The sequence below is a fragment of the Pomacea canaliculata genome, linkage group LG3, assembly GCF_003073045.1.
Source record: "Pomacea canaliculata isolate SZHN2017 linkage group LG3, ASM307304v1, whole genome shotgun sequence".
Taxonomy (NCBI): domain Eukaryota; kingdom Metazoa; phylum Mollusca; class Gastropoda; order Architaenioglossa; family Ampullariidae; genus Pomacea; species Pomacea canaliculata.
This window is the reverse complement of record NC_037592.1, coordinates 10,917,682-10,930,223: the sequence shown is the minus strand read 5'-3', so window position 1 is coordinate 10,930,223 and position 12,542 is coordinate 10,917,682. Positions and strand designations below refer to the sequence as shown.

The window sequence follows — 12,542 nt, the reverse complement described above, 5'->3', positions numbered from 1 at the left end:
GTGTAAGAATCTGAATTTCTGTGTTGCGTGCACTCTGTAGCACGAGATGTTGCACGAGGCCAACTCTGGTATTCGTCAAAAAAAAACCAACTAAATACAATGATAAAAACAGGAAAGGATGCATACGCCATAATTAAAACAGCAACATTAAAAAGCAAAGCTGATATGGTCTGACTTATGAATAATAAATATACATAGTTCTTTACTTGAGCTTATTTTCTCTCACTAGATCTGCTCTAGAAATTTCCTTTTTTATTTACATTATATCATGAAAAAGCTTGATTTAGAGAGACACACCTCCGGCGTTGCCAAATCTCTGAATCCAACATTCCATAATTGTCCTAGTATATATACGAGCAACACATTGAACAAACTTCACAGACCATTAGACCTTCACATAGTGCATTATTATTAGTTATACAATCGCTGCTGAAATCTTCACCGATTTCCCTGATACCAACCTGGTTTCTGCGCATGTTATTTCATCTACATCACGAAATAGTGACTATTGTAGTGACACGCGACGGACAACCACCACAGCAAGCTTGGGAATCTGTACACGTTGTGAAAGACTATTAATAACTAGGTTAGGAGGTATAAATATACAGTCTTAACCACCCTTATAGCAGGATAACTTTTACGTCGACAAGTTATAAGTCGCAATAATACGTGGAAATATCAAAGCCTTGTTTCAGATCTCAAACCTATTCCCCTACCCCTGTTTGTTTTTCCCGCATCACACTACAGACACTGCTACATTGCCAACTGCTCCTTCACAACACCTGTGCAACGACGGTATCACTTACCTCAGTAAATTTCTGTTTGTCTCACTCTAATTTCCTTCAACAGTACTACTTCTCCACTATGTTATTCTTAGTAACGCAAACATCTACGAAATAGTCAGTCTGCATTTTCTACCGTTACTGTATTCGCATTAGTTGGGAAGAAACAAACATGGAACGGCTGAACAATTTCTGATAGACATCATACATGCAATTGTAAGCCCAATTCGCCGTCGAGACGGCTGATATCTAGGTTAGCAGAGCGAACATTCAGATCCCTTTCTCTTCATGACTCTTGTTCCCTCCTAAAGGAGCAAATTAATCTTTCCCTGCTGAAGAGATTACAGAATGCGAATAAACTGCTTTCAAAGCTATTTAATCCTCAGCGAGTTGGAAACATTCTCGATTGCAAAACAGTCGTTTGCAGCGATACAACCTAGTAAGAATCTGCCCCCTTGTTGACGCGATCGCATCTCTTTTATAGAGGTTTTCTTTCCCGCCAACACATGAAAGTCGCTGCACGAATAAGGTTACAGACTCTTTCCCGATTCAAGTCACAACAAAACACACAGAGAACACGAATATTGCCCTCATAGATGAGTTGACTACTTCTCCAATCCTCTCCTGAGTGAAATATCACATGATCAATAATAAAAAAAAGAATTTTTTCAACCTTATGTCTCCCAGGTTATAAAATGACAACTTTGCAATAGGAGTCTTCTCGAGCCCACAAACCTAATTGTGATTTCCAACTCCAAAACCAAAATTTTGTTTACACGAACCTATAGATCTATAAACTCAAACTTTTGTATCCCAATTACTCCATAAATACAAATTGGTATTCACAAGAAAGTATGTATCGGAACACACTAAATAAACAGTCCATATCAGCCCCCAACTTCTGCATCTACAAGCAAATTTTTCGTTCGCAAGCAGTAAAGAGTGGATTTATGTTAGCGCTGAATCGTAAAGCAATACAATATACAAAATAAAAATTGTGAAAAGCAAACGATAATAAACAATATCGCATCAGAGGTTAATGATAGCGACGATGTGCATGATTTCATGCTTACTACTCACCTGAAACTATCATACTTATCACTCGCTTCATTGATTTACCAGCTCAGTTTCACGCTTTAGGACCACGCTAATACTCGGTTTGTTTGTTTGTTTGCTTCAAAAGCTTTCCGCATTTCTCAGTCTCTTAATTCTTAATTATCATTTGGTTCTCAGGAAAAAATTAGTGTTATGTGACATGCTATATGATACATAGAGCGTTCATTTTAAGCAGCTTTTCACATCTAAACAACTGATTTGATTTTAAATATATACATTCACTTCATTTCCATTTCAAATATTTATAAACAAAGAAATTTGTATATTAGGTTTGTACAGGACTGACTTGTCATATGATGAAAAACATATTATTCTCCTATATACTACTCGTTTTGGTACACGTGTCTTTAATTTTTCCGGAGACTGTGAGAAGATTGCGATTTATTTGTCTGCAGTCTATCATGGCCTCGGGAACAGTTGAAATGTGGAGAGGATGGAAAACATTCTGAGCAACCAAAGTCTGGCTGCCAGCAGCACTGTGAAAAGAGAGCGTTGATCTCAACTCCAGGAGAGGCTGTCAGATACAATGACAAAGGCGGTGAAGTTGCATTTCAAAGTGAGTCCTTATCAAGGATTTCATTCTCATCAAGTCTTCTTTTCATCGCATTTTCCTTTCTTCCTCACACCTCGGTTGCACAAGAGCATGTGCAAACAAAAAACTCAGTGATGGGGGACACGAATGACAGAGCAGTGAATATGTAAACTGAAGTTTGAAAGCAATACACAAGACTTTGCTAGAAGATAAAGAACTCAGAGAAAAGGGTCGAAGGTCACCAGTAAGATGAAAGGGAAGTGGCAAGAAAGGTGTAGAAAAGGAAAAAAGAGTTTTAAGAGAAAAAGTACACGAAAGAAAGAGAAGTTTCTAATGTGCGATAAAGAACAGACGGTAAAAAGAAACATGCTTAGTCTTCATCCCAATATTATCACTAGTTCTCATATCTGACATCCTTGTCTCACAGTCAACACACAAGACCCAAAGACGACGGTCATCAAGATAAATTAAAACAAATTTATCCTGCTGTTATAAGCATGAAATAATGTTACGGAAGAATATAATATTTTCACGTAATGACACTAGCAGGACACATTTTTCTGCTTGTAATTTGACCACCACTGACTAGTTTTCTTTGGTACATGTATACAGGAAAACACGCCATACCATCAACGGAATAGCTTGGTTGATGTTCTATTGACAGAATATTTAATGTTGGTTATTAAGAGATAATTCGTTATTAAGACCTATGGGCTTATATACTTATATAGTTTTCAACTCTGTAGCCGGATCATATATTTTTGTTAGATAAAGATTCTCTTTCGGAGGCGATCTTTTAAAACTGTCTATTCGTTACAGTGTATGCAGCGCATGCGTGTTGGAGGGGGGCGCAGCACAACCTCCTGCCAGGTGAGCTTGATTTTCAGACACAAAAGACTGGGGAGAGACAGCTCCCTTGCACCGTATATGCCATATATACACTCGGCGTTGTAGACGGTGTGGTGACGTGAAGACAAGCACAGTTTTATAGAAAAGTACATGAATCTTTTTGCATTTAGAAACATTAAACATCCACAACATTATAGGACTATGAACCGTCTGTGCCATGTAAGGCACTTTTTCTTGACGGTCATATGTCCGTTACAGCGATCTGTTCTACATAAAGTTTAGTCCACAAGATATGCTAAAACTAAATCAGACATTTCCTTTCTTCAGTGCTTAGGATTGGGATTGGCGTGACAGACTCTGATTATTTGCTTTCTTTGGCAACATTTCGTTCCCCTGATAAAACAAAACAAATAAAACAACTACCGCGAAAACAAATAACAAACAAATAAGAAAATAAAAGACAAACTAAAAAAAAAACCAAGAAAAAGCTTACGTATCAATTAATACCCCCCAAAACAAAAACAAACGAAGCCAAAAGCAAACAGGATGTACTACTGCCTAGGTGTTTTCTGAATCCGGAAAGTTGTTTCATCTGACAGATAAACTGATTGGACAACATGGCTCCATGAACGGCAGACGTGTTTCAGCCAGAGAGTGTAAGCTTGTTGTTTTCTGTTATTGGGCTTGAAATCCCAACATTTGAGTGTCAGGCATCACTCGAACACCTCAGACTTGCTTCCGGTACGCACCATGCAAGCCTCTTGTCAGACAGCGCAAAGACAGACAATCGAAACACAACGGTTACATTCTCCTTTCCACCAATAACCGAAAGTGATGGGCTTGAAAAAAGACTGGAGAGAAAATGCTGCAGCAATAAAAACACTTCTAGCAGGACATCTTTTCATCTACGTTCATCAAATGGCCACTGACGTCTGCGGGAAAGGAAATAACAGGGAGACAAGGTGTCTGTCCCCACAAGCCAACAAAAGCGGCAAAGTACAGAAAATGTAAGAGAGAGTGTTAATCGAACGCTTTGTAGTCGCCACACAGAATTCGCGCTGACTATTTATGTCCTGCTGGTCTTTGACGAAGAAATACATGTTCGTGTGAAAATGCTGTAGGCAAACACGGGTCAGTCTGACCTCATCCTAATTCTCATATACATGTATTCGATTCTGTATTTTGTGAAATCATCTAGGAGGATGTGCTTCTAAACTTAACACACAAGCAACACGTAGATACAAAGAAAGAATAGACAGATAGAAAATATTTTAAATGAGATGATCTGATGATTGTTATTTTGAGCTATTTGTATTTAAACAACAACATAAAAAGACCCATCGCTATGCTCAAATGAAAGCTTAGAAAACGCATTTTATAATTCAAGCTCACGTTAATAAAAATCTGACTTCAAATTAGCAAAAACTAGAATATGGGAAGGGTTAGAGAATAATACAGCGTAGACAGTATTTTAAAAGATGCAGGAATTTCACATTAATGTTGGTAACAAAAATCGAGTCGGCTTCACCACCCACAGCCTATGTCACACCTATGTCTCTCACCTGCACCAGGTAAGGCCGACCAGATGACTGCGTTGGAGTCCCAGAATCCTCCAGAAGGAACCGCCGCTCAGCATAGCCGATGAATGAACACCACAGATTCGACTGTAGAAAGACGAATGTTTAAATTACAAAGGGCGATGGACCTAACAAGACGAATGATGATAAATAAGCTGACAACACCGATCTCGAAAAGACGACAGACTTCATCAATACCCATCGTCCGCATGACTACCTACTGTGGTGGTCGTGAGCAAGTAATACCTGGAAAAATGGCAAGGATTTTTGTTACTGTTTTCAAGAAAAAGTTACACGTGAAAGTAATCCAAAAATAGTATTTAAGTTCCTTTTAACTGTTGCTACACCGCTGACTGGAAATTAATAGGATGATTTAATAACAATTAAATCTTCAAGGGTGATTACAGCAGAAAACCTTAAACCATGTGAGTTTTTCTCTGGAAAACTGAATCTACCAATTTAATCATTTAAACATTATTTTTACTTGAGCGGTAAGTTGGGATGGTATCAATTTGTTTTTGTGTACTCGTGGTGTAGTTCTAACTGTTCTTTAAAGAATCTTCGCGTTAAACAAGTACAAACTGGAAGCTGCTATGTATAGATAATGTAAATCTTAGTTGCTTCTACAGAAAACAAACAAAAAGCAATGAATGTTATATGAGGTAAAGGTGAAGTATATTTAAAACTAATTAAAATATACAAAAATATATAAAAGAGACACATGGAACGAGGGCCCACACAATGATGACAAAACATTGAATATATCGAAGTTACGGTAAGCGTTTGTAATTAAAATAAATTAACTGTATGAATGGGGGTTAAGGGGAAGCAGAGAGCCAAATGGTCAGAGCTTTGGTGTCCGAACTTGTCAGACCAGCGGACTTCCTCCAGTCGATCCACTTGTCGGGAATGGGTACCAGACCGTTGAGAAAGGTAGGGTAGCGAAAGAAAAGTGAATGGGAATTGTTCGTTCGTTTGTTCGTTAACTGGCTACCTTCCTTGCATTATTTGTGAACCAGTCGTAGGGCAGCAAAAACATGTAGCATCGGCGAACTCTCGCCAGCCATTAAGGTCATCTACAAGATGGTAATCAGCCTCACAAAAAACTGGCCCTGAGAAAATTAAGGTCTCTAGCATGTAACTCCACATCGACGACTTTTTTTCCCCGTTACCTAAAAGCGATTGAAAACTTGTAACCTGTCTTATAACTCAGTTGACACTCAAGCAGTTCACAATACTTCTATAAATCCTACAATCGTTCAGTCTTCCTGACCTGATCGCGGTGAACTTCCAAAAATCATTCCGACAAAAATCTTATTTGACACTGTCGGTCAGACGCTAAAAATGTAGTGCCGAAGCTCTTGAAGAGACTTCAAAAAGGGAAATTAGTTTATTCTGTTATACTAAGGATAAGCAACATACAATCTAGTCATAGGAAAGTTTTAAGAAAGTGTTGACATGCCAGCTAAAGCGCAGCTCGTTCTCACTCGTTACTTATGATAAAGGAATCCAAAGAGTAAATTAAACTTACATTTACTAATCTTTAAATCTTTTACGTTCATTAAATATCCGTAAAAATAATCTTTTTAATAAGTAAGAGCAGAGGGAGATCTGGTGTCAAAGCCATTTTTTTTTATTGTATTCAAAAGAGAAAACTGTCAACCTTCTATTGTACTTACCAAAACTGTTGAAAAATATTGTAGCCGGTTAAGTAAATTCGTTCACATAATGAATCCTGCGACTATGATTTTTCTTTCACCTCTTCATGAAGCATTACTCTTAGCACCAATATCCCTCAACTCTAGTCCTTTTTCACACCTTCCGCCATTTTTCGCTTATTGCTACTTCCCTGCTCGTCCTCCTGAAATCACGATACTCTCAGTTCTTGTTATTTGGATCCTCTTTACGTTTTTTTTTATTTGACATCAGTATTGTTGTTTATCCTTCTGTCGTTAATATGTTGTTTTTCTTGTTCTTCTGTCCCTCGTGTGCTGCCCATGTCTCGTTCTTGTTCTTAAGCGTTAGGAGCAAGCTCCTTAGGAGTTGGAGTATATGCTATACACTAAGTACATACATTTTGTATTCATCCTCCTCCTCATCATCATCATCATCATCATCGTCGTCGTCGTTATCATCATCATCATCATCATCTAAGAACAAGACCGACCGGACGGCCAGCTAGCAACGGGCAACAAAAATAAAGCAGCAGACACCAAACTGTCCGAAATACCAGACACTCGGTGTGTCGCAATGGACAGGCAATCGGTCAGAGATAGGCCAACAGACCGCATGGACATGTCCCTCTGATTAGTTGCCTTTCCAAACGTTTCACGAAAACAAGACTGGTCAAGGTGGACACAATGTCTTCTGGTAAATATATCTTCTTATCGAGGACATGGAGGAAAGTAAAGGTTTTGAGCTTTTAGACATTTGTATGTATCAGCAAAGAAGCACGCACAAAAATACATACAAAAATAAATACAAAATAAATACAAACATAAACATTAACGAATGAAAATACATAAGACGAACACACACCCGGATACATGTACAAAAACAAGTATAAATATGTATGTGACCTGCCACCACAAATTGAGTCCTAACTTACAAACATCAAGCTTATTAGTAGAAGCCCGGAACGGTGATTAGGGTCAACTTCGTGTAATTGAACTTTTTTGTGAAAAAAAAAAGATTCTTCTGTCATTAAGCTAACAGAAAAATTACATTATAACAGTCAATGTTGAGACTAGACGGACAACTCTGGCATCAAAAGAAGGCAAAACATGTTGATTAAAAAATAAAGATTTGAAAAATCTTAAATTTTATAGTTGTTTACATGTTCAGAGAAAAATACAAATGACATGTGATTGTATGTGTGTGATAGCATGTGTGTGATTGTATCTGAATGCTTGTATAAAATGTTACATGTGTATGTAGATGTATAGATAGAATGAGACGGGATTATTTGAAAGCTGCCTTGATAATCTAGTACATTCTGCAAAGTATATAGCTCCAGAAAAAGAAATTCATTGTTAAAAAAAATTCATCAGTCTACCATGGTACTGTGCCATTTCTGCAACTGGAGGGGGATACTATAAACGGTTTATATCTGCTGTTCACAATAAATTTAGTAAAACGTTCCGAGTGAAAATTCTTTCTAAAGCATGATACTGTTACAAGGCTATGAGCGCCCTACACAGTTCATTTCAAACCACCCTAGAGTTTATTTATCATTTATTTCCGGACACCTACCTTTTGGCACTTCTTTCAAAGACCGTCAACCACGAACAGTAAAAGGCAGAGACCGTTGTTATCGCGGACCGTAACACAAACAACAAGAGAGACAAGACTCAGTAACTTCTGCAAACGCAGATCCTCCGGCAAATCGCAGACGAACAGACCGTACAGGGAGGGAAGAGGCCTGCACTCGACGAGCGAGGCCGCCAAAGACAAGCTGGCGGGTACACACGGCTCCTTTCTCTTCGGGTGGACGCTGGCGTGCCGGGTGGACGCTTCGCCGTTCATACCCGTGAACCTGACGGACTGACTGACGACTGGGCAGCTGGATCGTTGCCTGCGCACGTCACGCTGCGCCACTCGCTGGCTTCCTCTCGCGAGAAGCTGCGAGGATATTGGAGAACTCGAGACAGACCGCGAGAAGAATGGTCCCTCTGTACCAACAGACATTCTGAGGTTCGGGACTTCTCGGAGGGTGTTTGCCTTTTGTGCTAAGCAAATGTTTTGCGAAGGACTGCAACGATTACTGAGCTCTTTGGCCGAGCTTTGCCGTCCACGTGTTAGTGGTTAGTGTGGATGTGGCGATTTTACCATGACACTATGATTAGTGCTACAGAAGAATTAACACATAAGTGGTTCAAAGTAGATACAAAAAGGTAACCTGGTCGTGATAATTTTACATACTCCAGAAACGGTTACTGACATATACCTAAGACAAATGTAAAACTACAAGACTAGTGTCAGGCTGCAAAACTAACTTCACCTGACCATTAGTTAGTTTCATCACTTTTTAACGGTCTAGGACACCTGCCACGTGTTCTTATTATTTGTAATCACATAATCTAGTTATGTTGGCTTGTAAAACTGGCTTTACACAGGCTTAGTGTATCGTGACCAGAAAATATAAGTCTTGATCGTTACAAAGCTAAGTTCTTAACGGTTGTAGCTTTGTTCACTAAATCTCTGTTTTTATTTCTATATACGATCCTTGCTAAATGTTTTGTTAATACCTTCATGTTTTTTCACGAGGTTCCTGGCCTGAATGATCAATGCCTTTCAATATCCTTTAGTCTGATAGTTCCAGACCATGAACACTGGTTATCGGAAGGAAATATTTTTAAATGAACAACTTCTGCAATCTCAAAAATCAAAAGCGTGAATGATTGTCAGTGGTGCGTTGGCATTAATCTTTCGTTCGGAATTGATTAGAAGGTTTTAGAATATTTAAAATAAGCAGAATTGAATTAATAAAAGAAATAAGACTTGCCATCAAAGGTGTGTGCGTGTGTGTTTTAAATTCATATGTCATTCATATGTCATATTTTTATTTTTTTTTATGTTTATTGTCCTCTCGTTGTTTCTACATGGTCCTTAAAATAAACCGACACAATCTTGTGTCGTCTTGTCTAGCTTCTTGGGTGCCAGACAAGAGAGTAGTAGATAAGTAGATAGATAAGTGCGCGCCTTACTCTGAGCTAGCAAGTTGCAGACACATGCTCAGGTGGTGCTAATAAGGCTAGCCGCTCTACCTGGTCAACCTGCAGAGAAATCAATGGCGCTCTTGACTTCCCCAGACCTGGCATTGTCATCTGGATCCATTCCAAAAATGTCACTGGAAGAGGGCTGACTTAAATATTCAATACACAGCTTTTAAAATGAGTTGACAGCAAAAAAAAAAAAACTTTCGTTAGCTTCTTCTTTCTATCTGATCCGCGAATGAAACGAAGCTAAAACAGAAAACAATGAGATGAAAATAAATAAAGAAACGAAAAAAAAAACCCCAAATAAACAAATAAACGAACGAATTTTTGTGTATGTTGAAACTGTTGTTCGCCATTTTTATCATCGCCACCCGCAGAGTCTCCTCCGTAAAAGTCACAAAGGTTTCTCGCCTCACCTGACTGGAAATGAAGGCAGCAATGTCTGACAACTGACTAGAAACACGCAGATGAATTCAGCAGTCTGCCTTTTCCCTTTTTACTTACTTCTGTTAAAGATACTCTTTTGTATTTGGTTAGAGTGGGTTAGACTAGAGAGTGAGACTCTGTAGAATAAGCACGTGAATAGAACGGGGAAATTCGTTGCTAATAATTCGTTGACGACAGTAAGGTTGAGACATTACAAGACTCCAGGAGACAAGTTTACCTCGTGAGAGTCGAAGAGGGAAGCTTGAGCCTTCGGGAACAAGGCGGCAAACTAACACTTACCTCGTCAGCAGAAAAAAAGGAGAAAAGAGGCAAAGTTTATGAGATGGAGAGAGAGAGAGATTTGAAATGAAGAGAAAACCTAATCTTAAGTAACAAGAAAAAGTCTTGGGTCATCTAAAACAAGGAGAAAATGTTAGTTACCCCACCCAGTCCTTTGTAAGGAAAGTCGTAATTTATTTATCCAAGAAACAGCGTCAACGGAAATGAAGAATGGCGCACACCAGATGACCTCTCAAAAACCTTGTTTTGTGATCAGAGAATGACTACCATCGTCTGCAAACACACAGACGGCACTTCAGCCCTGCAGAGCGGATTTTTACCTCTCAACCATCCTCCCTTCCCCGTGCAACCACTCATGCAAGTAAGTACGTAAAAACTTATTAAAAAGTTATGACCTCTTGGCATTCTGGAGCGATTACCTGTGTGCTGGAAGGAAAAATAACTGATGGAAGGTTCGATGCATGACGACATGATTACTTCATATCCTGATATCTGGGCGTGATACTGATTAATTTTGCCTTCTCAGGTTGACAGAGAATTCAAGCGAGGAGAAGGAGTACTGTAAAGTTCATTGCTGTAAACAACTATGGTAAACTTTCCACACGTCAGAGCTCAGGGCGTTTCCAAAGCTAGACTCATAAGTTAAAAATCAGCGAAACGACGATGAAAGTTTCAATGACATTTAATTCATTATCACAAGATGGGAAAGACACATCGTGTCTGGTGGAAATATTAGCTTCGTGAAGCATTAATCTAAAAACTACTTTCCTGTGGGTAGTCACAGAATTTGCTGAAACCACCATGCCATCTTACCACTCAGTGCATTTAACCAGCATGGAGTATGAACACTAACCTCATCAGTTTTGAAACAACTAAAAAAAACTAATGCCAGCTAAAGTCTGTTGGTGAGTTTCAGTTCAGGTCTGTGAATACATAATGATATTTTTGCACACGCGTTTGTCATTGAAAGATAATGCATTCTCCTGTTTGTGCATGGGTACGCATGTTCAGGAGCATTTTCCAGTGGAAGAAAATGCGTCAGATACAAATGATTTGCGTGCCTACGTGTTCTCAATGCCTTCTGGTGGGATGTTGGTTAGTGTGGGTGCAGGAGTGAAAACTGTGCATTTGCTACGAATTGCTGTTTCTGTCACCACGAGCAACTTCCGTCAAGGCCTACGTTATTCACCAAACGTACGCACTACTTCCGGTGGCCAATTCCACCGGTCGAAGATTCCTGCAGATGCAGATCGTAAAACCACAGCTTGCTGTGAGCAATGGGACTATTTCTAGCTCAGCACCCGCGGAACACGAGAATAATTTACTGGATATCTGCTCTTCTCTCAATCTCCTTGACCATCATTAGCTCACCGAGAGGAAAGAACTTTCGTCTTGTACCTTCTCTATGGTGACGAGAAGTCGTACATAATATTAATCAAGTCCATTAACTTGTGATTTGATTGATAGTTGACGAAAAAAAAAAGAAAAAAGAAAATGATAGATGATGTGAATGCATAGAGTGATATGATAAAAGAAGGTTTTAACTTTTTCTCTTAAAGCTAGCACAAATTATTGCTGTTGGAACAATGGTTGTCAATTAAGGAGGTTAGCCTAGATCAAAGCCAGATGAATCGTGTTTGTTGATGGGAGGTTTTTTTGCATTTTAGAGTCTTGCACATTCGCCGGAGGAAAAGCAGGGCTTCAGGTTCTACATGCCGCCGCTAAACACGATGAACCACTTATGGTCACTCGGCTATGGGACTCTATCTTTCACATTGTCTGACAGTGACGAAACAAATTAGTTTTATGAGCATGATCCTTTTCTTTCTCGCCGGCAACAAAACAGCAAAAGAAACTCGATCGATGTTTACTATGTGTTTGGGTATCTGTGAACTGGGGGAAAAGGGGGAAAACTCAGAAACCACCACCATCCCACCACCACCACCACCACCACCGTACACAATACCACAGTACTTCCCCGCATGTGCGCTTTAGGGGAAGGGAAGGAGACCGAAACCAGAGTCAGATAAATATTACATTACCACGATTAAGTCATATTTTTAAAAAAAAAGAGGATAGACGACAACGATGCTAAGGGAAATAACCCTTCCAAAAGGCTGTTATAGTCTTACGAGATTGCTCTCCCATAGATTGCGTAGTGTGGGGAGGAAATGTGATTTGCACCTATGGATATGTACTGTGCGAGAAATATGGAGATTAAGTTTCTATGCTTTTCGTCTGA

At 39.2% G+C, this 12,542-nt stretch overlaps 1 protein-coding gene across 1 annotated transcript in view; it reads right to left on the bottom strand.

Moving 5' to 3' along the window:
• Positions 1–8,619, bottom strand: part of LOC112560567 — a 24,684-nt gene extending 16,065 nt beyond the window's left edge. Inside the window, exon 1 of the mRNA XM_025232490.1 lies at positions 8,109–8,619. The gene's annotated coding sequence lies outside the window, so the exon portion shown is untranslated. The remainder of the gene's footprint in view (positions 1–8,108) is intronic.
• Between the last annotated feature and the right edge of the window lie 3,923 nt (positions 8,620–12,542).